The 6,593-nt window shown below is 39.6% G+C and overlaps 1 protein-coding gene across 19 annotated transcripts in view; it reads left to right on the top strand.

Annotated features, from left to right (window-relative positions):
* Positions 1 to 4,368: 4,368 nt before the first annotated feature.
* The window catches only part of LOC108444238 (CLIP-associating protein 1-B), a 96,850-nt gene continuing 94,625 nt past the window's right edge, over positions 4,369 to 6,593 (top strand). For all 19 annotated transcript variants that reach the window (XM_037545552.1, XM_037545567.1, XM_037545565.1 and 16 more), the window contains exon 1: positions 4,369 to 4,479. The gene's annotated coding sequence lies outside the window, so the exon portion shown is untranslated. The remainder of the gene's footprint in view (positions 4,480 to 6,593) is intronic.

Here is a 6,593-nt window from a genome sequence, read left to right as displayed (position 1 = left end):
GGATTTGAATCCAAATTTTCAAGCAAAACCGTCAATTCAGTTAATGCAGCTGTGTAAATTCTCAAGTGTATGCTCCCATTAGTTCAGTCTTTCTGTAAGTAGTGAAACTCAATATGTAAGACTTCAAATATTCCTAATTAATATTAACCAGAGCTTGGTGGCAAATATATTTTGTTGGAATGTTTTTGGATAACCATAATGTGGTCAGACAACCCCCAGGCCCCCAGTGGTATGGAATAAACATTACATTAACTTTGCCTTAACTAATGATATAAGGGAATCCCAGTTAACTCAAGCTTATATATCCATTATGTTGGTATCACATTGTTTCCACTAGATTAACTATCAAATTTTCAAATACACCAATCACAGAAACATATAAAGAACAAAATAACAATGTTTATTTACAAATAAAGTATTGAGTAAGTGTATTTACAATATTTACATGATAAATACACACACACACATACACAAACACACACACACACATACACACAAAATCTTCATTCCAGTCCATCATCAGCCAATTGTGGATTTCTGGACATTCAGGTTCAGAAGAAAGACAGATGAAAAAAACAAAAATATGGTATTATAATAAAAATCTAAGAGTAGAATCCAAAGAAATATTATATAATATACACAGAAAAGGTTCAAGGTTCAGATCGGTTCAGATCGGTCAAAGCCCTGCTGTCTGGTACTGGATCAATGGCTGGATGGGCACATGGATGAACGGGGGCCAATGGATGGATGGATATCTTCACTCAGATGGGTTCGGTGATCCTGCAAGCACATCCATAGAAACAAAACAAAGCACAAGGTTACAAAAGCAAAATGTCCACCAATCCATGAAATAAATAGACACAGACAGACAGACAGAAAGAGAGGTAGAGAGTAGAAGAGAGAGAGAGAGAGAGAGAGAGAGAGAGAGAGAGAGAGAGAGAGAGAGAACATCACAATTAGAAACACCTTTAAAATCTACCATAAAATTGTACACAACACAACTAAAATGAACCATTTTATATTCTTACCCTATGTTGCCATAAATTAGATATTCTGGCTTAAAACTATCCTTTACTATGTTTTATGTCATGTTATATATTATTATGTGGTGCAGCACCAAATCCCTCAGTATGATTGACAGAATTCACGATTTAGTGTCCTTTTTGTCTTTATAATTAGCATGCATTGTTCAAATATGTCATAGAACCATTGAGACACTCCCTCAATCTCCACAGTGATAAGCTAATAAAAACAGACTATCTAACAGTAATGTCAGTAGCAGTAATGTCCGCAGTCTAGCTTCCTAAGACATTAGCAAAATAGCACCTTCTCATTTTGGCCTAAGTTCACCTTTAAATAGCAATAATCTACAAAACTAAAACAGTAATGAACACTGACTACAATTAAGTGGAATATAAACTAAGTTGCCTTAGTGAATTTCTGAGACGCCACAGCTGGGTTTTCTGAATAAAACATATGTCAGGTTTTAAACTGTCAAACACAAATGCATATAATGAACAACAAGCCATGCTGGTCATGAATACCTGAGTGTGTGTGTGTGTGTGTGCTAACTGGACTGTAGGATGTAATTCATTTAATTAATCTGTATATTCACATGTGTATGTCTGTCTGTCTGCCCTGCGATGGACTGGCGACTCGTCCAGGGTGTATCTTCACTTCTCCCCGATGACCACTGGGAGAGGCTACAGCACCCCCCGTGACCCAGAAAGAGAAGCGGCTTAGAAGATGTGAGTGTGTGTGTGTGTGTGTCTGTGTGTGTGTGTGTGTGTGTGTGTGTGTATTCTTACCTCAGAAGCAGTTGAACAGGAAGATCCTGGGTTTGATTGTGTCCTGGGTGGTGGCTTTTTAATTTGTTACTGTAGTAGCAGTTTTAGTAGCTTTTTTCGTGTGTCTGTACTTTACTGAAGTTTTTCCATTTTGGGTGACTTTTTACTTTCACTCCACTGCATTTCAAAGTCAAATATCTCACTTTATACTCTACTACATTTTTAGAAATCTGTCGTTCCTTTTGGTTTATATGTGCATAAAAACATAACAAGTCAAAACGAAAGAATCGTGAAGCGAGAGCTCCAATCAGGGCACAGCGCCAGCTTTGTTTTGAGCTTGTTTTGACCTGTTGGTCATACTGATCCAGTGCAAGCACACGGTTCAACATCAGCACAGCAGCGTAAAATTCTGGCAGAGTCTATTCAACATAAATGATGAACTAACTCTGTGACTCTGTGTAAATAGACCACAATATAGAAATATGCCCACACATGCAGTCGTGACTGATGTGTCTTTTTTTTTATTTATTCAAACACTATTTCATTTTACAGTAAATTCGTTTTTGCTAGTTGATGTTTATGAACAGAGACCTACTTTATTCTTGGGCATCCCTACTTTAACTCAGGTACATGGTGTATGCACTACGTCCACCACTGGTATCAGAGGACGTTGAGGAGGTGCAGTGAGCTCATGCTAAGACACCAAAAAGGCTACGGCTAGGAATACATATATAATACCAGAATATTATGTGTATTATGTAACTTTAAGGATTAAAGCAAAAAACTCATGCTTTGATTCCAGTGCTGCTTAATGGGATGTCTGATCATGACACCACTCGTGTGACAGAGAGTGTATAAAAAATTAAACTGTATTTTTTGTATTTTGCTGTTATTTATAACACTGACATATAATCAGATATAACTTACTATGGCAGTGACAACCTGAGCAACCTATAAAGCTGTTATGCTTGCTGTCTAAAATAATGAGCGGCAGCGCCGGCCACACACAGCAGGGGGCGCCAGTTGACGGCAGAAGGAAGACGGCTGCAAAAAGCAAAACGCTGCATTAGTCCGGTTGAAGTTCGGTGTCGAAGCTCAGGATAAACAGCTGGTCTGTACTGGTTTTGGTGATCGAATGAAGATCAGTGCTCTTTTTCACCCGTTTAGAGCGATGATGGATGGTTTGAATTCAAACTTGTTTACAGCACTTGGTCATCATGACAATAGTATGTACACCCCTGTACTTACACATGAAATAAATCATAATCAATATACAATCCTAAAGTCTTTGTTACTTTCCTGTTTTTAAATAGTTATCAATATATTAAAACTATTATAACTATATATTACAATATAAAATAAGCAGCTCTGGGGGGAAATGTAGGGTGTTTGGCAGATATGCAGACCTCCCCTCTTTTGTAAATTAAATTAAGATTAATTGACCTTTATTAGTCCCTCACCGGGAAAATTTCATCACATACACACTAGTGAACACACACTAGGGGACAGTGAGCACACTTGCCCAGAGCGGTGGGCAGCCCTATCTGGGGAGCGACTGGGGGTTAGGTGCCTTGGTCGAGGACACCTCAGTCATGTATTGTCAGCTCTGGGGATCAAACCAGCGGCCTTCCGGTCACAGGGCTGGCTCCCTAACCTACAACCCATGACTGCCCCAAATTTACCCATAATAATTAAATGCTGTACAAAAAAAGAAATACTTTACATCTAATCTCTCCATAGAAAAATAAACAAAAACAACCGAAACATCCAACGTGCAATGCAGTGTGCAGTCTTTCTTCTTACAACATTTTAATCCTTCAATTTTACACTAGTATAAGTATATTGGCAAAACAGATGGATACTTGTTTTCTTTTCTAAAGAAATATTAATTTCTAATTTTAAATCTCTCTAAACCACTTTTACCAGGGTATGTATTATGTAACGTTTGCTTCCTTTATTTTATTATTCATACAATATTCATCACAAATTATCCATGCTTTTATATTACTGAAAAAATCTGACCTGGATTTTGTAGGTGTGATTCAAATTACGTAAAAAATGAAAACGACAAAAATGGAGAAACAAGATTTTGTTCCAACAGCATATATAGTGGTATTACACATCTGCCTCATTCTGAGTTGTATTACTATAAGTCACTAGGGAAGACTGGACTAAGGTAATTGCTGGTCATTGCTAGACACGGAACATTGCTAAATCCTAAATTCGTTCACTACATAAAGAACATAGCCGATTTGAGACGCAGCCCCAATTTGACAGCAAAGTCTTAGCGCCTATGTGACCAAATCAGGTCTCTCACTTGTAATCATTCACTACACAGTGCACAAGAGATCGATTTGGGACACTTCCTAATGTTACAGTAAATCTAGTCCCCTTTATAAGCTAACCAGCGCATGCGCTTTCGTTCGGTAGATCTTCATACATTAAAGTACGGGGGAAAATGTATAAAACCGGAGTTTTTCCCACGACAAATACAGTTAGCCAGGAGAAGGCGCTGTCTCAATGTCTCAATATTTTCGCCAACAGGCGCAAAGGCGCTACTACAGGCGCATGCGCGTTGCCGCCTTTATTCGGAGCAGGCGCTTCGGGGCGGAGAGCAGCGCTGCCGTTTTACACAAATATCAGATCAACAAAAAGCTGGAGTGATGCTCAGAACAGGGCGATAACACGGCAAGTACGTATGTCTGTATGTCGTTGTCTTTCGGTAGCTGTAGTTTTTCTGGACGTAGCTGCATTTCTCCGTCCACTGGCAAGAGCAGTTTCCTCTGCGTTACCAGCTTGTTGCAAGTTAGCTGATGCCCTGCTAATCAATGAAAATAGTTTGTTGCAGTGGGCTGTGCAGCTAGCCGGCTAAGCTAGCTTGGTTAGTTAATTGCATATTCAGAATGCTCGACTTCTTGACGTTGCGGTGTGGTCTGCCGTAAGTTACCTTTTAGAGAGCGAACAGATTCTTTCAGTTTTTAAAATATTGCGCTTAAAAGTGAAGCGGCGTCTTATCATTTTTTCACGACTAACGTTATATTGCAACAGCACGAGTGAATTTATAGTGTTTTGCGATAAACAAATAAGCTGAAGTAAAGCGTCTTATTCGCCAGCTTCTCGTTTGAATTTTCCCGTTCCACCTTAAATGGCACAGCGGTTGCATTCTGGCGCCTGGACTTCATCTCCGGCCGTTTATGTGGTGGAGGAAGAATGTCAGAATTTAACTGCTGCACTGTTTAAGGTGGAACGGGGAAATTAATGCTGAAGCTGGCGAATAGGAAGGCAACTTCAGCATCGTTATAAGTGGTGCTCTAACACGGGACAGGGGGCTTTTCTGTTTGGTCTGGGATAGTCATGCACTGATTTTATACCAGAAACCAAGCTAAGCTGCATTTATGTCTAATGGCTGGTGTCCAACTTTAACAAAAAACCAACGAAGTTACAGGTATATATTCAGGTTGAGGGTGAGGTTGTGCTCGCGCAGTATTTAGAGACTGAAGTCAGGCTAAAATAATTCCGGATTCACTTGTAAACCGGTGCTGTTAATAAGTAAAACTACTGGTAGCTTTTCCAGGTGCTCTCCTGTTAATGCGGTGTTTTTGAGGCCATGCTGTCAGCAGGAGGCTACAGCGCTTACTTAGCTGGCTAGCATCTGCCTGGTACTGTCTGGCAGGATGGAGCACTTAATCATTTAATTCCAAACCATGAGATTTTTTAAGTTATAACAGATCCTATAGCACTAGAATTGGTCACTTTTTCACATTTGCTTTTGTCAGCTGTGTCCTGTCTCACTCAGACAGAGAAGCCCAGGCAAGTGGCCATCCTGTTTACACTGGTAGCAATAGACAGCAGGTCCTCGCTGCTTCAATAATGTTGGGTTTTTCTCTGTTTTTCTAAAAGGGACAGAAGATTATAGAAAATACATATGTGTTCAAATTGATGTTTTTCTTAAGCTTTGCCAGACATGTAAATGTAGACAAGCTATTATCATCTGCAAAATTATTGCGGTTCTATCCTTAGTTGTGAAATATCAGAGGTGAATGTTACAGAACCTATAGCTTGCATGTTCCCAAATTGTAACACACTGATCATGCATAACATTAAAATCCTTGTTTCTACACTCATTGACCATTTTATCAGCATCACTTACTAAATAACTGCAATCTGTAGTTCTGCAATTACAGACTGTAGTCCATCTGTTTCTCTGCATACTTTGTTAGCCCTATTCTTCAATGGTCAGGACCCCGACAGAGTAGATATTATTTATGTGGTGGATCATTCTCAGCCCTGCAGTGACATTGACGTGGTGGGGGTGTGTCAGTGTGTGTTGGTCTGAGTGGATCAGACACAGCAGTGCTGCTGGAGTTTTTAAACACCTCAATGTCACCGCCGGGCTGAGAATAGTCCACCAAACAAAAATATCCAGCCAACAGCATCCTGTGGTCAGCGTCCTGTGTCCACTGATGAAGGACTAGAGGATGACCAGCACAAACTGTGTAGCAAAAGTTGAGCTATCATCTCTGACTTTACATCTACATTGTGGACCTATATGGTAGGTGTGTCTAACAGAGTGGACAGTAAGTGGACACAGTGTTCAAAAACTCCAGCAGCAGCAGGACTACACTCTGTAATTGTAGAACTACAAGTCTACCTATATGGTAAGTGGAGCTGATAAAATGGACCTTGAGTGTAAAAACAAGAATGTGGTCGTAGTGTTAAAGCCGATTGGTGTAATTAGAATATAATTACTATTCTGTTCATAGATTAGAAAGATTGTATGAAGGAAGTAGTTAATAAAAATAAATA

Source organism: Pygocentrus nattereri, chromosome 15 (assembly GCF_015220715.1).
Source record: "Pygocentrus nattereri isolate fPygNat1 chromosome 15, fPygNat1.pri, whole genome shotgun sequence".
NCBI classification, from domain to species: domain Eukaryota; kingdom Metazoa; phylum Chordata; class Actinopteri; order Characiformes; family Serrasalmidae; genus Pygocentrus; species Pygocentrus nattereri.
Note: the sequence above shows the minus strand (reverse complement) of the source record. Positions and strands in the feature narration are given on the sequence as shown.